The sequence below is a fragment of the Heterodontus francisci genome, chromosome 35, assembly GCF_036365525.1.
Source record: "Heterodontus francisci isolate sHetFra1 chromosome 35, sHetFra1.hap1, whole genome shotgun sequence".
NCBI lineage: Eukaryota > Metazoa > Chordata > Chondrichthyes > Heterodontiformes > Heterodontidae > Heterodontus > Heterodontus francisci.
In genome coordinates this window covers 25,849,727-25,862,685 of record NC_090405.1, presented here as the reverse complement: position 1 = coordinate 25,862,685, position 12,959 = coordinate 25,849,727, and positions in this window count along the sequence as shown.

The window sequence follows — 12,959 nt, the reverse complement described above, 5'->3', positions numbered from 1 at the left end:
GTGGCTGACTTGCCGACTCCGGCTCCTCGTTCTTATGTTCATCGAATCATCCAGCACAGGAGGCCATTCGGCCCCATTGTGCCTCTGCTGACTCTCTGACAAAAAGATGCAATTAGTCCAACCCCCTGCCTATTTCCCCATAATCCTGGAGAATTTCACTTTGAAATATTTGTCCAATTCCTTTATGAAAGTTATAATTGAATCTGTTTCCACCACCCTGTCAGACAATTCATTCCAAATCCGAATCAGTTACTGGGTAAAAAGATCTCTCCTCACCTCCCCTTGACATCTTTGGCCAATTATTTTTAATCTGTGTCCTCTGGTTACTGACCCCCCAGGACAGTGGAAACAGTTTCTCCCTCTCTACCCTATGAAAATCCTTCATGATTCTGAACACCTCTATTAAATCTTCCCTTAACCTTCTCTACTCTGAGGAGAACAATCCCAGCTTCACCAGCCTGTCCAGAGAACTGACACCCCTCATCTCTGGTATCATTCTAGTAAATCTCCTCTGAACTGTCTCAGAAGCTTTGATGTCCTTTCTAAAGCCTGGTGCCCAGAACTGGACACATTACTCGAGCTGAGATCGAGCCAGCGACGCCCACATCCCACGAACGAATAAAAAAACGCTCCCGAACCAGTCCCCAATTCTTAAGCATTTATCGACGCTCCCTGCCCAGTCCCCAAATCTTATTCATTTAGAAACGCTCCCTGCCCAGTCTCCAACTCTTATTCAATTATAGACACTCCCTGCCCAGTACCCAAATCTTATTCATTTAGAGACGCTCCCTGCCCAGTCCCCCAATTCTTATCCATTTGCAGACGCTCCCTGCCCAGTCCCCAATTCTTATCCATTTACAGACGCTCCCTGACCAGTACCCTAATTTTATTCATTTAGAGACGCTCCCTGCCCAGTCCCCAATTCTTATCCATTTACAGACGCTCCCTGACCAGTACCCTAATTTTATTCATTTAGAGACGCTCCCTGCCCAGTCCCCAATTCTTATCCATTGAAAGACGCCGTTTCGGGAAGCCTCACCGGGAAAAGCTTCACCACCGCCATCCGCAGGGATACAGATGGGATTGTTCCATGCTATTGTGGCCTGAGGCCCTGCTCCAGCTGTGTGAGCCCGCAAAGTCTTCTCGCACTTTGTGAATATCCCGCTCCAACTCCGTTTCCGCAGCTCTTGCTGCTGACAGAGCTGTCTCTACCGCGCCTGCGCGCCCCGCTCCTGTCACAGATAGGGCGGATTCTAGGCCGCTGAGCATTCTGGGTATCACACCTGTCATTAATGCTATTCTTTCAGCTGAAAGGTTTTATTCCGTACATTTCATGTCCTGGAATCGTCGTGAGTGTTTTCTTTTGCACCTGTCAGTGCCTGGGAGGATAGAGTCAGCTTCACTTTGTAGCCATGAGTTTCTGGTGTGAGAAAGTGGTGTTTAACTCAGTATATTTCAGTTTTTGGTCTGTGACTGTGGGTATTATTCAGTACCTGTTTGTTTCTGCTATTGCTCTGTGAGTTTCACCACATATCTTTCAACAACTTGTATGTGAGCATCAGCTTTTGTCTATATCTATCAGTTTCTGAGAAGTGAGAAAGGGTTTGATTCTATCCCTATCAGTTTCTGTTACATGCATGTGTCTTTAATCTGCACCTCCTCTGAGTGTGTCTTCGTCTCTGTACTTGTAGGTGAATATGTGTTTTGCTTTGTATCTCTCAGTCTTTGAAGTGTGAGCCTGGGTTTGTACCTAATTTCCTTTGTACCTTGCAGTTGGGATATGAAAGAAAGATTTTTACACGTTACCTGCCAACTGCTGCTACGTGACTGTGGGTTTCACACTGTATCTGTCAATTTCTTGTCTGGTAATGCAAAGTTTACAGTGTACCTGTCAGTTTCTTGTATGTGAGTGTTGATTTCACTCTGAAAAGAATCATAGATCATAGAATAGTTACAGAACAAAAGGAAGCCATTCAGCTCATTGTGCTTGTGCTGCTTCTATGCACGAGCAACTCAGCTCATGCCACAGACTCATGTATTCCATGAAAACATGCAATTTTTCCACTTCAGATAATTATCTTATACCATTTTGAAAGCCATGGTTGAATCAGCCTCCATCACACTCTCAAGCAGTGCATATCAGATCTTAACCACTCGCTGTTGCCTTTGGTTCTTTTGCCATTCACCTTAAATCGGTGTCCTCAGGTTACAGAGCCGTGAATAATATTCCCCATTGCTTTCTCAGCACTGATGGATTGTGAAGCAGGAGACAGCCAGAAGTCCCACTGAGCTGCACTGACCCCGAGCTGGGAATGAAATGAGATGAAGTTCAATCTTTCACAGCGAGATGCTGCAGAGAGATAAGAGTCCCGAATCAAAGTGAGACTTTCTCATACTTTTGCTGAATTTCATTTCAAACACTCCTTGTACTCTCTGTTAATGAAGCCTTAAAAAAGGGAAAAACAAAATGGCACTCAAACTCACCACCCTGAAATTAAAAGTTTAATGTTTGACCGACTGAACTGTCACTTCTACTCGCTCTCTTATTGGATGGATGCAACTGTATTCTCCAACGCAGGGGTGGCATTCAAATCCTCCCATGGGTCCACATGTCAGACTGAGTTCCATGTTATAGACTCAAGCAAAGGAAATCTGTTCAGTTCCAAAACTATCAGTGAGTTGAAGCTCATTACGATCATCATCATCAGAGGTCAGAACTACCTGGTGAAAGAAGACACCCTGAAGAAGGATCCACAATTATTCAAAGGCATCGACAAAGTGAAAAACAAGAAAATCGATGAGTCGATGCAAGCCAAACAGCAGAAACACTGAAGAATTCGATTCCATTCCAGTCCAGAACCCAGTCCTGTTGTTTTTGGAGTCAGGTCACAATTACTGCAAAAACTTTATATTCCCACTTGGCTATCTGTACATTTAGTTAATCAAGCTCTTTGAATCCAGCTCTCTGGTCCTCAAGCAGGCTCCATATGGAAATCAATTCCGCCTTCTGCAAGGCTGAAACCAATCGACGACCTTAAACTAAAAATGCCAAAGAAGAAGGGCATGTCCAGGATTTGAACCCAGGATCTCTCACACATTAATTAATCACTCACCCGAAGCAAGAATCATACCCCTAGATCAACATGCCACTTCCTTTTAGCTCCTGTGGAATTTCACTGGCAGCCAAAGCCGACCATCCATTTTTTTTTCAGAGCAAAGCAACATCTTGCAAATTCTGAAATAAAAACAGAAAGTGTTGGAAATGTTCAGAAACTCTGGCAGCATCTGTGGAGAGAGAAACAGAGTTCACCTTTCAGGGCGTTTACCTTTTGTTTGAGCCATCCTTTCACACTGCTTCTGTCCACCCAATCTCACTTTCTATTTTATCTGGATTCCACCCACTCACTACCAAAATACATTTATCATGAATTCCTCATATCTTTTAATAACGACAATTTTATATTTCTGGTCTTTGCTTTGGACTCCACCACAAGTGGAATCATGCCTCCATCAACCCAATCAAACCCATTCACTATTTCCTCACATTGCAATGTTTCTTTCACCCTGACAGACGATGGAATTTCTGCTGCTTGATTGCAGTTCTTGCTTCCTGCCAGTAGATGTCACCTCACTCCAGTCCAGTGAAGGTGACAAATCTGAGAGCACACAACAAGAAGTAATTGTTCACGTTGTTCATTGTTCAGTGAACAGGTCCCTCTATTCCTGCACCCTCTTTAGAACTGTGCCATTAAGTATATATTGCCTCTCCCTATTCCTTCTGCTAAAATGCATCACCTCACACTAGTCACTATTAAAATCCATCTGCACCTGTCTGCCCCTTCTGCTAGCCTATCACTGTCTTGTTGCAGGTGGTTCATTTCATCCTCACTGTTTGCCACTTCTCCAAGTTTGGTGTTATCGGCATATTTTGAGATTCTACTCTATATTCCAAGATCCAAGTCATTTATCTGTCGCAAGTAAAAAGCAGTGGTTCCAGCAGTGACCCTTGGGGAACAGCACTGTCGACAACCTTCCAGTCTGAGAATGAATCATTTATTACGACTTGCTGTTTTCTGTCCTTAAGCCAATTTTCTATCCAATTGGACACTGACCCTCCTATTCCATGAACCTCAATGTTGTTAATCACCCTTTTATGTGTCGTTTCTTAAAATCCACATAAACAACATCCACTGCATGCCCTTCATAAACCTTCTCTGTTAGTTCATCAAAAAATGCAGTTAGATTAGTCAAGCATGAACTCCCATTTATAAATCCATGCTCACTCTCCTTAATTAACTCAAATCTCTACAAGTGACTGTTGATTTTTTCCCTGATTGTTCTTTCTGAAACCTTACCCACCACTGCTGTTAATCTAACTGGCCTGTAGTTAGCCGGACTGTCCATACACCCTTTCTTGAATAAGGGTGTCACATTTGCAACTGTTTAATCCTCTGACACCTCCCCCGTATTCAGGGAAGATTGGAAGATTATAGAAAGCCTTTCTGTTATCTGCATCCACATTTCCTTTCGCAATCTGGGATGAAAGCCATCCGGACCAGGTAATTTATCTTCCTGAAGCATAACCAGCCTTTTTAGTACCTCCCTCTCTCAATTTGTACCCTCTCCATTGCCTCTACACTCTCCACTTCTACTGATATTTTGTCAAATTCCACTTCCTTAGTGATCATTGATACAAGGTACTTATTAACTAGATTAACATTGCCCTGCAGCTCTCAGTATATATTACCCTCTTTGTCCCTCATGGGGCCCACTTCACCACTGACTACCTGCTTATTATTTATATACTGCTCGAAGATTTTTGGGTTCCCTTTCATGTTGACTGCCATTCTATTCTCGTAGAGATAGAGAATAAGCTAAATATAGAAGATATAAATATTTCCCATCCTTGGGTGAGGTGGAATTTTTTTATGCTGTGAGTGGTAATGTCCTGACCCACGAGTGTGGTGGAAGTAGAGACAATCAATGATTTGAAAAGGAAATTGGATGGATACCTGAAGCAAAGGAACTTGCAGGAGGAAAGGGATCGAGCAGGTGAGTGGAACTGAGTAGCTGGCTCCGATAATTGCTGCAGTCACTGCGATCCCCCTTAATTTTGTACAAGGTGACAATGTTTGCATCACGCATGTTTTGAGCCCTTGTTGAGCTCGACTATGGAGGACTCACTGTCCAGTTCCTCCATGACAGGGAAGTCTGGAATGGCACTGAGAGCTACTTCAATGACAATGTTCTCCGTTATGTAGAGTTCAAGGTAATGCTCCACTCACCTTTCCATCTGCTTGTTAGGTTCAGTGATGATCACCCCTCTCTTTGTCTTCAAAAGGTGCTGATTTAGTTACTACTGGGCCCATTGCTTTCTTCATTCCTTCATACATCCCTCTAGCATCCCCGGATTCATCAGCAGAGTTTTAACCAGTATTGATTGGTGCAGTGCCGAGCAGTCTGCAGAGACTTGTTTCTGGCAGCTCTGAGAGCATTTAGATGTTGTTTGCTGGGGACTTGTTTGTAGTTCATGAGAGCTCTCCTCTTAGTTGCAGTAACTGACTCCATTTCAGTCCGATAAGCCTCAAACCAGTCAGCATTCCTCCCATCTCTTTTCCCATACACAGCGAGTGCAGAGTTATAGATGGTGGCGTGCAGATGATTCCACTTTGACACCACACTGAGACCTTGAGCATTGTTGTCTGAAAGAGCCTGATCGAGGATGTTGAGGAACTCCTGGGTCCTTTCTGGATCAGTGGTTCGGCAAGTGTTGATCAGAAGACGACCTTACTTCTTGGATGGATGAAGCTTCCTTGGCTGAAGCCTGACCTTGTTACACACCAGGGAGTGGTCAGTGTCACAGTCAGCGCTGTGATAGCTGTGAGTGATGAGGACACTGCTGAGGGTGGTATGTCTGGTGATGATAAGGTCTCGCTGGTGCCAATGGCATGATCTCAGATGTCTCCAGGACACCTTGTAGCACAGCTTGACCTGGAAGTAGCTGTTCATCACACAGAATCCATGGTGACAGCATAGCTCCAGCAATCTCTGTCCATTTTCGTTCATCTTGCCAATCCCCTGGTGCTCTATGCCCATTGGCAAAGCTGTGTAGTCAGTATCCAAGCTTGTGTTGAAGTCTCCTAGAAGGTACAGTCCCTCAGTGCTGGGAATTCTACTGATGGCAGTGTCAAGTGTCACATAGAATTGATCCTTGACATCTGGGGTGGAGGTGCGTGTCGGGACATAGATGCACATGAGATTAACTGGGCCCACACTTGTTGATAAGTGAAGAGTAAGAAGTCTCTCTGAGCCTACTGTGGGTGGTTCACTCATCTCAAGTAACGTGTATTTTACTTTGAAACCCACTCCATGCTCACGACTTGCCTCTTGGGCTTTCCCCTGCCAGAAGAAGGTGTAGTGTTTCTCTTTGAGGGATCCACTTTGAACGAGTCTAGTTTCTTGCAGCACAGCAATGTCCACATTGAGCCTTGTGAGTTACTTGTCGATCACAGCTGTCTTGTGTGTGTCATCTACCTGCAGAAGGTTGTCGGTAAGGCCAGGACACATGGTCCTTACATTCCAGCTTGTGATGCGAAGGACTGGTGTCTTCTTTGTTGAGTTTGTTTTTCTTGGTGCATTGATTATCAATCCGTCTGTTCAGAGATGATTCTCTAAGCTTCAAGCACCCATTGAAGTAAGCAGGTCGTGGCAGGACAGCACCTAACTGACTGGGGGCTGCCCAGCTTGGAGTGAATGGTAGCTATCCAATGAGACACTAAGAGCTCTCCCACTGTCCGAAGTAACCCCTGGCGCTCATACTCTGCACCAATTGAATGAGAGCTAACAATCAGTAACTGTTTATTCCCGGGTTGTGCTCATGTTTAACCACAAAGCTGGAGTGTCCTCTCCAGGGCACAGGCCTGGGCAAATAGGATGGAGCCCCTGAGCATCAGGAACGCCTGTCAGCATTGCTGGTATTGTCCAGAGGAAAGGAAAATACCAGTACTGTTTGTTACCAGATCTGATGTAGGAGTTGCTGGAAAGCTGCCTGATAAGTCACAGGTAACCGCCTCCAGGACTCCACTCCGGATTTACTGTCCAGGTTTACTCCCTCAGCCTTCTTATTTATTTATTTAGAGATACAGTACTGAAACAGGCCCTTCCAGCCCACCGAGTCTGTGCCGACCATCAACCACCCATTTATATTAATCCAACATTAATCCCATATTCCTACCACATCCCCTCAATTCCCCGACCACCTACATACACTAGGGGCAGTTTACAATGGCTAATTTACCTATCAATCTGCAAGTCTTTGGCTGTGGGAGAAAACCGGAGCACCCGGCAGAAACCCACGCAGTCACAGGGAGAACTTGCAAACTCTGCACAGGCAGTACCCAGAATCGAACGCGGGTCACTAGAGGTGTGAGGCTGCGGTGTTCACCACTGCGCCACTGTGTCTTCTCAAGATACTAATAGAGAAGTGAGACTTTTTGCCCATATCTGGGGCTCTGTTTCTTGGCATCAGGATGGAACCACACGCCAGTGGGCCTGTATGACATGCACAAGGATATCACACACTGCCCCATCCCTGGGACAGCTCAGAGAGATACCCTGATGATAATGCACCCCACAGGAACATCACAAACAGCACCCTCCCGAGGACAGCTCAGGGTCAGACACTGCACACACTGCAACAACAGTGACATTACTGTATTAGTCCCTCCATTCTGAAAAACAAGCATTCACCCTACTTTATGCTTTCTGCCCCTTATCCACGCTGCCACTGCCCCTTTAATCCCATCTGCTCCAATTTTGTTAACAAGTCTATTTTATGGTACTTTTTCAAACACATTTTTGAAGTCCAGACACACACCATCAACCCCACTACCCTGGTCAACTCTCTCTGAAACTTCATCAAAGAAATTAATTCATTAATTCAGACACAATCTTCTGTTAACCAATCTGTACTGGCTGTCATTTATTAGCCCATGTTCTACCATGTGACAGTTAATTTTCTCCTGGATAATTGTCTCTAAAAGTTTCCCCACCACCGACTTTAGACTAACTGGTCTGCAGTTCCTGGGTTTATCTCTCTTTTTAATCAGGGCTGTAAAATTAGCAACCCTTGCAGACTTATCTTTTAATTCTGGAAAGTCTATTGTGGACAATCTCTTTGGGCATGACTTTAACCAATTAAGGCAACAGGATACTTGATTAATAAGTCCAGAACTTTTATTGAGAGTAAAATAGTACTCAATAATTGAAAGTAAAATTATCTTGAACAAACTTGGGGAATATAACTTTACAGCTCCAGCAGGTGTGCGGACTGGTCGAGCTTGGTCTCAGAGTGTCACGGTCCTCTTTGTCCAGCCTAGATCCCTCATCAGGTGGAGAACTTGGTTGATGATCTGAGCCTTTACCCCTGAGCTCTTCTAGTGTTCCTGCATATTGAAAGCTTTCAAGATCCCTACTTTTAACCCCTGGATTGCCATCACACCACCTTGTAAAATAATAATTGGTCCGAGCATTTGCTAGGTACATTTAATTAGTTCTTAATAATGTCTTCCACTAACTGTCACCTGTCCTCAGAATCTCAGACATGAGTACAATGGAGTGGTTTCACACTGTCTCCCAATCTGATCTGAAACAAGTTTCCTCTTCATTAAATCTAGACTTTTGAAGGTCACGATGGAACATACCATGGGTTTTATCAGGGGTCCGAGAAAGGTCCATTGTTTGAATACATTTAGCTGAAACTGCCCTTTCCCACAAAGACACAGAAACTCACAGCAATTAGATTAAACTAACTTTAAATGAAAACCCATTCTCTCTAAAATGATTATTAATTCATTAATTATAACTCAATCAAGGTTCATTACTTTTAGAATTAGAATTAGAATTAGAACATTACAGCGCAGTACAGGCCCTTCGGCCCTCGATGTTGCGCTGACCTGTGAAACCATCTGACCTACACTATTCCATTTCCATCCATATGTCTATCCAATGACCACTTAAATGCCCTTAAAGTTGGCGAGTCTACTACTGTTGCAGGCAGGGCGTTCCACGCCCTTACTACTCTCTGAGTAAAGAAACTACCTCTGACATCTGTCCTATATCTATTACCCCTCAACTTAAAGCTATGTCCCCTCGTGTTTGCCATCACCATCCGAGGAAAAAGACTCTCACTATCCACCCTATCTAACCCTCTGATTATCTTATATGTCTCTATTAAGTCACCTCTCCTCCTCCTTCTCTCCAACAAAAACAACCTCAAGTCCCTCAGCCTTTTCTCGTAAGACCTTCCCTCCATACCAGGCAACATCCTAGTAAATCTCCTCTGCACCCTTTCCATAGCTTCCACAGCCTTCCTATAATGCGGTGACCAGAACTGCACGCAATACTCCAGGTGCGGTCTCACCAGAGTTTTGTACAGCTGCAGCATGACCTCGTGGCTCCGAAACTCGATCCCCCTACTAATAAAAGCTAACACACCATATGCCTTCTTAACAGCCCTATTAACCTGGGTAGCAACCTTCAGGGATTTATGCACCTGGACACCAAGATCTCTCTGTTCATCTACACTACCAAGAATCTTCTCATTAGCCCAGTACTGTGCATTCCTGTTACTCCTTCCAAAGTGAATCACCTCACACTTTTCCGCATTAAACTCCATTTGCCATCTCTCAGCCCAGCTCTGCAGCCTATCTATGTCCCTCTGTACCCTACAACATCCTTCGGCACTATCCACAACTCCACCGACCTTAGTGTCATCCGCAAATTTACTAACCCACCCTTCTACACCCTCTTCCAGGTCATTTATAAAAATGACAAACAGCAGTGGCCCCAAAACAGATCCTTGCGGTACACCACTAGTAACTAAACTCCAGGATGAACATTTGCCATCAACCACCACCCTCTGTCTTCTTTCAGCTAGCCAATTTCTGATTCAAAGCTCTAAATCACCTTCAACCCCATACTTCTGTATTTTCTGCAATAGCCTACCATGGGGAACCTTATCAAACGCCTTACTGAAATCCATATACACCACATCCACTGCTTTACCCTCATCCACCTGTTTGGTCACCTTCTCGAAAAACTCAATAAGGTTTGTGAGGCACGGCCTACCCGTCACAAAACCGTGCTGACTATTGCTAATGAATTTATTCTTTTCAAGATGATTATAAATCCTGTCTCTTATAACCTTTTCCAACATTTTACCCACAACCGAAGTAAGGCTCACAGTTCTATAATTACCAGGGCTGTCTCTACTCCCCTTCTTGAACAAGGGGACAACATTTGCTATCCTCCAGTCTTCCGGCACTATTCCTGTCGACAATGACGACATCAAGATCAAGGACAAAGGCTCTGCAATCTCCTCCCTAGCTTCCCAGAGAATCCTAGGATAAATCCCATCTGGCCCAGGGGACTTATCTATTTTCACACTTTCCAAAATTGATAACACCTCCTCCTTGTGAACTTCAATCCCATCTAGCCTAGTAGCCTGAATCTCAGTATTCTCCTCGACAACATTTTCTTTCTCTACTGTAAATACTGACCCAAAATATTCATTTAACACTTCCCCTACCTCCTCTGATTCCACACACAACTTCCCACTACTATCCTTGATTGGCCCTAATCTAACTCTAGTCATTCTTTTATTCCTGATATACCTATAGAAAGCCTTAGGATTTTCCCTGATCCTATCCGCCAATGACTTCTCGTGTCCTCTCCTTGCTCTTCTTAGCTCTCCCTTTAGATCCTTCCTGGCTAGCTTGTAACTCTCAAGCGCCCTAACTGAGCCTTCACATCTCATCCTAACATAAGCCTTCTTCTTCCTCTTGACAAGCGCTTCAACTTCTTTAGTAAACCACGGCTCCCTCGCTCGACAACTACCTCCCTGCCTGACAGGTACATACTTATCAAGGACACGCAATAGCTGCACCTTGAAGAAGCTCCACATTTCGATTGTTCCCATCCTCTGCAGTTTCCTTCCCCATCCTACGCATCCTAAATCTTGCCTAGTTGCATCATAATTTCCTTTCCCCCAGCTATAATTTTTGCCCTGCGGTATATACCTGTCCCTGCCCATCGCTAATGTAAACCTAACCGAATTGTGATCACTATCACCAAAGTGCTCACCTACATCTAAATCTAACACCTGGCCAGGTTCATTACCCAGTACCAAATCCAATCTGGCATCGCCGCTGGTTTTACAATCATCTGTTTCATGATGGGTAGCTACTCATTAATTATACAGGATATAAACGTTAGTACTGAACACAAAATGGTTCCTTTGGTCATGTGTTGATTATAAAATGGCTTTCTTAACGTTGTTAGTTATTACAATGGATACATTATAAAAATGGTCAAGTTAAACTGATATCGAACTACCCAAGCTTACCTGCATCCTCCAGTCCTCTGGCAACATTCCCATATTCAAGAAGAATTGAAAGATTGTGGGTCGAGTCTCTGCTATTTCCACCCTTACTTCCCTCAGCAACCCAGGATGCAGCCCATCCAGACCGGGTGACCTGTAGACAGGTGTGAGCACTGCCAACCTTGTAATTGTCTCCTCTTTATCTATTTTTATCCCGTCCAATTTCTCCACAACCTCCTCCTTTACTGTGACATTTGCACAATCTGCTTGTTTTGTGACAGATGAAATGTACTTAATTAGTACCTCAGCCACACCCTCTGCCTCCACAGGATCTCCTAATTGACCCACCCTTTCATTGACTGTCCATATGTTGGTAAAAGACTTCAGTGTTCCCATTTATGTGACCTGCTAATCTTTTCTCATGCACTCTCTTGCTGATCTCTTTTCCTTTTTCAGCTCTCCTCTGTACTTTCTGTATTCTGCTTGTTTCTCTACTGCATATGAATCCTCACATGATTTCTCTGTTAATGGTTTATGAACTATTTTGTTGAAGGATTTAGTTTTGTAAATTTCTCCCTAGCTCCCCTCATGGTCAGGCAGAAAGTTTAACTGCTGTGTTTTCAAACAGCAACAGCTTTATTTGAAAAGCCATTATGACAGGATTCCGGATTTTAATCCAGTCACAAATCTGGTTCTGATGTCTTGTGGCTCCAGCTGTCACATGACCTGTCAGAGGATGACCTCATAATTGACCCAGTCATGGAGCTGTGGGTTGATGTTTAAATTGTTTCAAAATAATTTTCCAGAAGGACAATCAAAATGAATCAATATATAAAAGGTAGATTTTGTGAATTTGTGCTCCCAGTGGAAATTCCTGCAGAGTCTGCTGGTTTTCATATCCCCAATTCCCCACAGGAAGCTCAGTGCTCGGAATCTGTATTCATTACATTAACATTATACAGAATCATTTCATGGGAGACGCAAGTGTGAATTGTAGACAGGTGGGTCAGTTTTAACTTTCAAAGTAACACAGAAGTAAAATACTGCAGATACTGGAAATCTGAAATAAAAACAGAAAATGCTGGAAATACTCAGCAGGTCTGGCAGCATCTGTGGAGAGAGAAACAGAGTTAACGTTTCAGATCTGTGACCTTTCATCAGAACTGGGCTGAAATTGTCTGAGGGACTGCGATTGTGGAATCAATTTCAGGGTCAAAGACATTGTACTTGGTAAGGATAGGAAGATGGAGATTATTCAGTACAGTGCAAAAATACAGATGCTTTTACATTATTTGAATCAACATTGGTTTAAACTTTGTGCTCACGAATTCTATCTTTTGATCAAAATGACACTGATAACAATGGAAAAAGCAACACATACATTTCACGACCACAGGACTTTGTAAAGCCTTTTACAGCCAATGAAGGACTTTCCAAGTGTAGTCACTGTACAGTACAATACAATACCCGACAATAAGGATATTTCACATTCGAGTCACACAAGTGCCAGGCAATGACCATCTCAAACAAGAGAGAATCTAACCATCTCCCCTTGACATTCAATGGCATTACGATTGCT